Below are 9,805 nucleotides of genomic sequence, written 5' to 3'. Positions count from 1 at the left end.
GGGGGTGGACTAAATGATCTTCCGAGGTCCCTTCCAGCCCTAATGTCTATGAAATGAAATGGATGGCAACATATGGCACAGCCCTACTGCGCAGTAGCTGATGACTATTGCACAGTAGCATTGTGTCATTCTTCCTGCCACATGAGGCTACTGAGCAGTAGTCATGGGCTCCTGTGCAGTCAATGTCTCATGTAGATATGGCCCATGAGGGAATCATCAGGGGTTGGTGATATGCTCCTGGAGGTGTGAAGAGCAGGCCCAAGGACTGATCTTTCTTGGAAACCCTGAAGGTGGTAGAAGAGGGAGGACAAGAGCTCCCACAGACAGCAGACCAGTAAAGGCATGTAAACAGCTCAGAACTCCTCCCTCCTAACAGCAGCAGCCTTTAGCTTTCTGGAAGTGAAGTGGCTGGATGACCAGAATGCTTCCTGGGACACTGACAGGGATGGGGCAGTAGAAGAAGGTGCCCATGTAGAAAGGAACTGGGGGGATGTGTAGAACCAGCTCATATGCTCATATTTTGTAACCTCTCTGCCAGGCACTTGATGGCAGTATAAAGAGCTGGTTTCAAATGTGGTGATTTAATACAAACTTTCTGTTCACATTCAAGCCTCCACCCAGAAGCTGGGGGGAAAAAATAGCATTCCAAAGTGAACAAACTTCCCCACGACTTGCAAACAAAAAGTCCACTCCAACGGTGTTTATTAATCCAGGAAAAGGGACAAAAAAGCAACCTTACACAAACCCTTAACTATTAAACATTCATTGAAACCCCAGACAGCTCTCAGTCACTCCCAGACCAATCAGGGGAACTACTAGCCCAGTCTTGTGTGAATGGAGACACCCGGGGCTGCTATTGAGGGCCTCTACCACCTAACTAGCCCAAAGTGGCAGGTGCTGGGAAGGGAGACAGACTTCAGAGGGTCCTGCTACTCCTTGCCATCAGGGGCTGCCTTTCTGCTCTTGGGGACTCTAATACCCATACCTAAGTGGCCAGAGCTAGTAGAGAGACCCACACTGGACTTCACCCCTGTCAAGGGTCTCTCCTCTCTCAAGGGTCTGTGCTGCAGCTCGGGGGTCACCATTCTTTGTTGCCACCAGGGGTCACTGTTGCTCCACTGCTGAGGGTTGGTTGCTTTGCTTTCAGACTGCCTATGCACCCCCATTTCTTTTAGATTCCGATACTCAAAAGCCAGCTCAGGGATTTCTGCTCTTTTAAAACTTGGGGGTGACAAGTTCTTCCCCAAATCTAAAACAGAAGCTTGCTTCCACAAGTAGTTCCCATGTGGGGATCTGATGAATTATAATACTCTCTACAACTGTAATACTCCTGTCTGGAATCTCTCCTGATTCTTGATCACACATCTCCAGTCTGGAACCTGCCTGCACCCCTCACCTGCAAAGTTGAGTTAACAGTGAGTGTTGACCACTAAACTTAATGAGCAGTAGCAAAAGCGTATTAATGAACATGTAGATGCACCCAGGGTAGATCAGAACTAGATGTTCACAGGTCCTGCTTTTCAAATGACACAGCTGTTGCACAAGGAAAGTTGAGCAAAGGTCACTGAAGGATCAACCTCAGTAAGTAGACTCCTGACTTACACGCATATTGCGTTCCTGAGAAACCTCGCATATGTTGAATTTCACACAATTCGAAATGCATTTTCCCATAGGAAATAATAGAAAAGTGAGGGGTTGAGTTCCTTAGATCTAAAATTTATGACAGCAAAGGTACCAAAATAAAACCTTTTTCAACCAATACTTTATTTATTATGTTACAAAAACATATTGTAAACGTATGCTGCTACCGTAATGGCAACACTGAGACTGAGCAAGCCTCCAGAATCCTGCCTGGGAACCTAAGCTGTGAGTAACTCTATTTGACACAGTCTGCGCATCTCGCAGGGCGTTCATGTATATACATACATTTATATACATGAATGGCGTGCATCTTGGGGTGTATTTTTCCACTTGGGTGTTAATATTAATTTCCGTAAACGTGAGACTTGGATAAGTTGAATACGCATAAAACAAGTCTACTGTATTTAAAAGTTTGCATCTGCTGATTTGAACAGTTTTGTAATTGCCCAGTTCAGGACAGGCATTGGATGTAAGATGTGTTAAATCAAGGCCCAGAAGCCTGAAAGGAATAGCTGAGGGTTCTGCACAATACCACCAATGAGGATAATCATTTTCCCCTCACCCAAACAGGCCCCTTCCCTAGGGCTCCCCATTGATCTGCTCTACACAGCTCATTCCTCACAAAGCAGCCATGGGTCCTCAATTTGGGGTAGCAGAGATAGATCCTACCTAAAACATGATGGTGAAGGGCCTATAGTTTGGGCAGACGCTCCTACAGATTTAATGCATTTCTGCCCTGGCAGCTGATGTCAGCCATGCTGCAGCACCAGCAGAGGAGGTGGATGATATGATGGGGGGATAAGGGTTCAAGCAACTTTCCTGAGGCCTTCACTATTAGGATTCTGCAGAGAAGCAGTATCAATGGCATCACTTCTCTCTGCTGCCTATGCTTCCTTAGCCTGCTCTATGTAAGCAGCATCTTCACTGCCTTAGGCAGCTGCTTGGCCTTAGCCTCTGCTATCCCAGATACATTCTTTGTCATCTCTTTCCCCTCCTGCCAGCCAGTGCACTAGTTTTCTTCCTGGAGAACTAGGTACCACCACTTCTGCTGGAGCAGCAAGCCACTGGCCAGCAGTTCCATTTGGCTCTTCAGGTGCTTTTCCTCCCTTAGATGTGTAAGCCCATTGGTGACCCTGCTGCCTTGCAAGCTAGCGTTGCTCCTGAAAGAGTTCCTCAGCCAATCCTTTCAATACAAGAACTACAGTCCTCACACCCAGAAAACAAGTAAACCAAACCAGCAAACAAAAGCCATTAGCCCTTCTCTGAAGGAGGGGCCCCACACAGTAACATGATCCCTTCCTAGCAGAGAATTTATTTTGGTTCCAGTTCACTTCATACCCACAGACTACTCTTCCACAAAGTTTGTTCCCTCTGATCTTTTCTCTGGGGTTTTTAGTTAGTAGTGGGATTCTCCCTCACATTACCTAATTGCCCACAGCTGGACCTCTTTTACAGGGCTTCTTGCTCTCTCTTAAAAGGCCAAACCACTCAGTTACACATGTTCTTGTAGCAGCAATTGCTGCTACTACCTTCACCAGACCCATTCCTAAGGTCCTTTCTCCCTTAGCCTAGCAGATCTCTAAGGATGCCCACACTTGCTTTTCCCTTCTTCTCCACAGCTTGCTTTCTTCTACATATTCTTCTTCCCCACAGCAACTGCCTTCCTCCCTCCTACCTCTTATTTGCACCTCTGGGTGAGGTGAGGGATGGGGAAGCCATTCCCCCTCCAAAAGCTAAAAGTTCTTCCTGTCAGGGGAGGGCTACAGGTCTATACCAATAAAGTCCTTAGGACAATGAAAGAAAGAAAATTGGGAAAGGAGTGCAGGTCACAGGTTTAAACTAAGGATCCAGAGGAAGACACTAAACAGAGAATGTCCAAAAGCACCCACCATTCCTCAAATACATCTAAGAGGTCTCTGAATTCTCACCCAGAGAATCTCTATCCAGAGGCATGAGGTGACCAGGCCCCAGCACCCCCTGACATGCTTCTCTTTCCTAGTGACATAAACTGGCCTAGTCCTCAGCCAGTTAAAGCTATCACTGCTCCAAAACTGCTGGAGCTTGGCAAGGGATAAAGGCTTGACCCCATTTTGAAGCCTAACTGGAACTGAGCAACCCCAGATTGCATCCAGTTGTGCCTGATTGCCCTGGCAGCTGCAGGGTCCCGGGCCTAAAACATAGGCAGCGTTCTTTCAGTTGGACTTGGTTGCATGACATGCCACAGGTTTGCAGATATTCTTGGTTCTTTTATTGCTAAATTGTGTCCCCTAGTTCCTGTGTTTGTTTACACCCCAGTTCTCATGCTGGCTCTGAGTTTTGGCTTCTAACTCTTGTCTTTGGACTCCTCAGTTTTTCCTAACCTAAATCCAGAGTATTAGGGCTGACTGTCCTCATCTCAGTCCCTAAGAGAAGGGAGGTTTAAACTAGTAATGAGGGGTCTGAGTAGCTACTCCTATTAAAGGAGTTTTGTGAGTGGGACTTTTGCCATTCCTTGTCACTTGAGGAGAGGTACTGGGGAAACCAGCTGGTTTTTCCTGCTAGGCTGTTGTAGACAGGAGGGAGCAAATGTGAAATAGGGTGGAAAATTAGCTGGGTAAGGGGGATGAGTAGGTGTTAGCTCTGCTGGCTGTCAGGGTAGGTTATAATAGCCTGCTAGGGATGGGGATGGTTTGTTATGAAGAAGTAACAGAAAATTGACTATGCAAAATTTGAGGGCATCTAGACAGGGTGGGATAGTAATGGGTTGCATTTGACAGAATTGGGTGAGGGGAGGTGTGGACTTGAATGTGCAAGGTAGGGGAAGAGACTAGGAAACCACAGATATGGGAGTGGATGCTTCCTTAGAAGGATGTGGATGACTGCTCTTGGAAAGGGACATAGTGGGATACAAACTGCTCAGAGAAGAAGTAGCAAATGAAAGGGATAATGAGGCAATGGGATGGGCATAACAGAGGGCTAGAGTCTTGATGGTATTTGAGGAAAAGAACCTTTGGAGAAGGTGGCGGTGCTCCAGGAAGATCTAGAAGCAGAAGAATTGCAGGTGCATGGCTTTTAGGGTGGTGGCAGCAGAAATATGGATGTAGGGGAGGGGTCTGTGTTGCTACCTACCCTTCCCTGAGTTCTTCCAGGACAGCTGCAGCCAGGTAGCAGCAGGAGCCAGTCCCTCCTTGTTAGACCCCAACTCCATGCGCCACCCAGTGACTAGGGAGACAACAGTCCAATTGCTCATTGGTCCTGTTAGTCATTAGCCAGAGCAAGCAGGGATTAAACACCAGCACACATTGCTTGCAATAGCTTTATTCAGAATGGAGACAGCTTCGGACAAGGGTCCCTTACAGCCACACAGCCCATGAACCAGGGGACCTGCATTAAACAATAGATTTTTCCTACATTTATACACTTTGGTTCAAGTTTTTTAACATTCTCTCCACCTTCATCCCTCCTCTTGTTTCATCCATTTCTCTTCTCATCTCAAGCTCCACCTCTGTTTACTGGTTGCTTCATTAGCATGGAATTGTCTATGTCTAAGGCCATGAACTCCCTTCTTCTGGTCAATGGGAGGACTTTGGAGGTTTCTTTACCAATCACCATTCACGCTTTTGCATATGTTCATCTTGGTTACATGTTATCCTCCACATTCCAATCTGTTTTTCTGTCCCATGTTGTGCCATCCCCACCCTTTTTGGGCCCCTGTATCTTATCTTGTTCCTTGCTATAGCTGGTTCACAGCGCACAGACTTAATTGTTGCCTTTTCCCAGAAAAATGGTTAACACAATTAAAATGGTTACCTAACACAAGCACTCAAAAACAAAATCTTATATATAAAAGCTATATATTTCACAACAATACTATTATATGGTTAAATCCTACTTGCCAAAGCATTCGCAGTTACTTTTAATATATATCATTCCACCTTGTGGTCAGCAGCTTTGCTGAGACATAGATTAAAGCCTTGTTCTAGCTGCAGGTCCAATGCTCCCCAAAAATCCACATACCCTAACACTCCTCTGGGCTGATAGCTAGTTCCAAATACTTAGAGAAGACCAGGGACTCAATCATCATCAGGAGAAGCAACAGCCCCAGCAACTTTGTGGGCAGCAGTCACAAGGAGGTACGGGAATGCCAACAGAGCTGCACTTCCTGCTTCACCCACAGTAGAAGCATCATCACTTGCTTAATCATAGAATCATAGAGAAGTAGGGCTGGAAAGGGATTTCTAGAGGTCACATCTAGTTCAACCCCTGGCCAGAGCAGGATCACCACTATCCAGACCATCCTATGCAAATCCATAATCTAAACTTTTCATAAAACTCCTGTCAGCATTGGCACAACCCATGTTATAACACCCAAACCTGCCACAGGTAAAGCAGGGAAATTATGGCAGCCAAACGCCTGCTTCTATAAAGGTGGTTAATATACTCTCAAGAGAACCCAGGTAGAAGGGCATGCCCCCTGCTACAGAGGACTGGACTGATTCAGAAACCCTGAGTCACTCAGAGACCACTGAGTACCTGATCAGTGAAGCCAAGTGAGTCTGAATTTGGAAGGTGCCATGCTAACTCAAGATACAAAAGGAAATCTTCAGCTTCCTGACTTGGTTTGACACTGGTGGAGATAGCAAAGAGCAGCAGGGATTTGAATGGACCTTGATTGTTTGGTGCTTACCAATGGAGGGTTATTTTTTGTGTGGTGGTGGTTTTCAAGTGGCAGCCTATAGAGTAGCAGATCTGATAAGATAGAGGACTTGCTCCTCATGGAGAATACTCAGCTAGGGTTGGCTGGTGCACAGAGAATGGGAAGGTTCTGGAAAGAAATTGAAAAGCTTGGAGAGTTTGAAAGTCAAGATGCACTGCAGATGTAACAGTGAGCAGGTAAAGCCTGAAAAGCAGCCTTGTTGCCAGGACGCATACATAATTTTGGACATATGTTTTAGAAGACACTGTCCTGGCATGAGAAAGGACCTTGAGCACAGAAGAGGTCATGCAAACATCAAGTTGAACTGGTTTTGCATGCCACTGGGAATAATATATTGCTTTACTTTGGGACCAGTGATCTGGCCAGATTCTCATCACCACAGATTGAGGATGTTTATCCCAAGCTGGGTAGGGTGCTTAGAGATTTGGATGGTTGGGCGATATCCTGCCAGATTGAGGATGGTATCCTGTGATAGGAGAAAAGGCACAAAATCCATTTTCTGTCCCAATAATGAGATAAAAAGAGATGAAGCAAGAAAATGCCATGACAATGCAAGGACTTTGAACAGATCTTGAAGAAAAGAAGAAGCAAGGTATGGTAAGCACTCATTTTGAGTATTATGTACAGGTCTGGACACCTGTGTCCAAGCAGGGTGGTCTTAGACTGAAAGATGCACAGAGAAGCCCTATTACAATGTTTAGGGGAATGGAAATTTTATGTTAAATATCATCCTTTTTCCTAGAGTTGAGGTAATGTTATTGCTATGATGGTTTGGGAAATATGCAGGACGCAACAATTCCTGTGGGTGATACATGCAGGGTGACTCTAGGGGCTTTTAGTTTGTCTGGAAAAGTACAAGAGAAGCCATAGCAAGTTTCTCCAAATGATATACCAGTTTATTAGGATATTAACAATCAGGAAACATTACCAAGAGCAGTTACATACAGCAGAGAATACACAGACATACTCACTGCTGGGTGGTGAGGACTCAGGCTCTTAGCATCCCTCCTCCTGGTTGAGGCAGGTTTTAGGCTCCTTCACTTATATCTTTGCATGAACAAGATTCATACAGTTCAGATTCAAATTTTTGTATCCCTGCCCATTTCTCTGAGATAACGAACTCTTAGCCAATTCAGTCAGTCAGTCAGTCAGCATGTGTGCAGTTGCTGAGCCATGCGATAGCATCCTCAGTGGCCATGGGCAGTTTCTGGACTCCAACTCTGCGCTTAGTCAGCGGGCAGTCACCAACAATACATGACATGAAGTGTGTTTTGTCACAGTTACAGTCTGGATTGTTGCGAAGATCCCAACGGTGGAGGTTGGCTGCACACAGACCGTGGCCTGTCTGGAACCTTTTCAGTAAAGCCCATTGACGGTGTGGCAGGTTGAAGCCAGGGGGCAGACTATAGGATCTGTGATAAGGAACTTGTTTGGTGGTGAAGTTGACCTCCATTCCTCACACCAGAGGGTCTCCACCATACAGTCCTAATGCAGCAGTTTGGACCACAGTGGGTGTTGTGATGGTAGACATGCAGCAGGTGGATTTAAGAGATAGTCGTACAGTGGTAGGCTTGGATTGGCATGGATCTTCTCCAGTAGCTTGCTAGTTGCAACTTCCCATCTAATATGAGGGGAACAATGTAGCTCAGGACTGGGAGCCATGGTAGAGTGCTCAGTTGAAGAGTTCCTGAGATGATGTGTGTTCTTGAATGTAGCTGCACATCAGTGAGTTTGGTGTGTGATGACTGGTTCCAGATGGATGCACAGTACTCTGCCACACAATACGAGATGGCAAGAACTGACATCCTTAGGGTTGAGGCTTTTGCACCCCACAATGCCCCAGCCATTTTGTTAAAGAGGTTGTTGCATGTCTTAACTTTCATTGCTTTCTTTTTCAAGTGTTCATGGTAGCTCAGTAGGCCAATGGCCAATTCAATAGGGAGCAGTGAAACTTAGGCATGACCTGTAATCGTTGCTCTTTCCTGAGGTCATCTTATTACCATTGGGTGTGATCACTGGCTTATGTATCTCAATTCTCTTCAAACTGTCCCCCATGATCCACTTCTGTTGCATGCTACTCATTACGGGCACTGACAGATGTGGAAAAAAAACAACACTCTTTACCGGAAGCAGCAGCATGTTACTTCGATCTGTAGTGTCTGTATAGATCAGGTACTTCAGTGGGGATTTTTGGTGCTTTTATCTAATAGCTATAGATTGAATCAGCTATTAGATAAAAGCACCAACACCCCCCACCCTCCCAAGTATCTGATCTATACAGATGTCGGGAAAACTGGGTCCAATTAACCCAATGCCTCTTCTGGGCATGTCCTGGGCTCGACACAGGAGTTTCACCAAGTTTGAAGTAAAGCACTGTTAATTTTTTTCCACGTCTGCAAACAGCCTGTGATTCGGACTGAACTGCTTCTGGGATCAGAGTATCTGTGAGGAAGAATGTAGTGAGATACTCAGAACTGCAAAAAGGGGTGACAGGTGTTCAGGACTCCTCGATGCAAGTAGTAGTTTTAGCAAGACCATAGTTCCTTAACTTCTTTGAGATGGTCATGGGAGAGACTGTCAAAAGCTGTACTAAAGTAATCATGCATTCAGTCTTCCTCATCATCCCCAAGGTACATTTCCCAGTGGTAGAAAGGAATTTGCTCAGTTACACATGATTTGCTCTTGACAAATGCATGTTGGCATTTGCTTATCATTTTTCTATCCTCTAGATGATTAGAAACTGATGGTTTGATTATATTCCAGCTTCTTTGTAGCAATCCAAGTTAATCTTGACAGGCCTGTAATTCCAGAGTCCTTCCCTTTTGAAGGTGAACACCATATTTGGCATCCTTTACTCCTTTGGGATGTTGCTGACATTGATGAGTTCTAAAAGATGATAGACAAAGGCTTTGAAATTACTTCAGCCAGTGCCTTGAATACTCTAAAATGAATCTCATAGAGACCTGCCTTAAAACATCCAAATTATCTAAGTAACCTAATTTACATTAATTTCAATTCAAGGTTGACTATTTCTTGTCTTTGATGCTAGTTGAGGTAGTCATCTTACCATTGACTTTATTTTTGGTGAAAATTGAAGTAAAATGGCATTTAAAAAAAATTAAATCTCACCACATCATTCATTATTAGCTTCTCCCCGTTTAGTAAGGTGTTTTATGTTTTGCCCAGTCTTCCTTTTAATTCTAATGAATTTAAACAATGGGTTTTATTTGTATCCTCTGATAGAGGGGTTTTATTTGTGTCTTTTTTTTGTGTCCTCTGATAGCTGTCTTTTAATTTATGCCATTGCCTTCATGATTTTTTCCCCCACAGGTTTGTACTAGGCCTGCGTCAAGTGGCTGGTATTCACTTCGGATTAGGATTCAGCTGATTCAGGGGACAGTGATTCGATCTGGTGATTCGAATCACTGTCCTGAATTGATTCGGCTGAATCTGATTCAGAGATTTGGC

Source organism: Crocodylus porosus, unplaced genomic scaffold (genome assembly GCF_001723895.1).
Source record: "Crocodylus porosus isolate Cpor-Errol unplaced genomic scaffold, CroPor_comp1, whole genome shotgun sequence".
Lineage (NCBI taxonomy): Eukaryota > Metazoa > Chordata > Crocodylia > Crocodylidae > Crocodylus > Crocodylus porosus.
The sequence above is the reverse complement of the archived record's forward strand: the minus strand, read 5'-3'. Positions refer to the sequence as shown.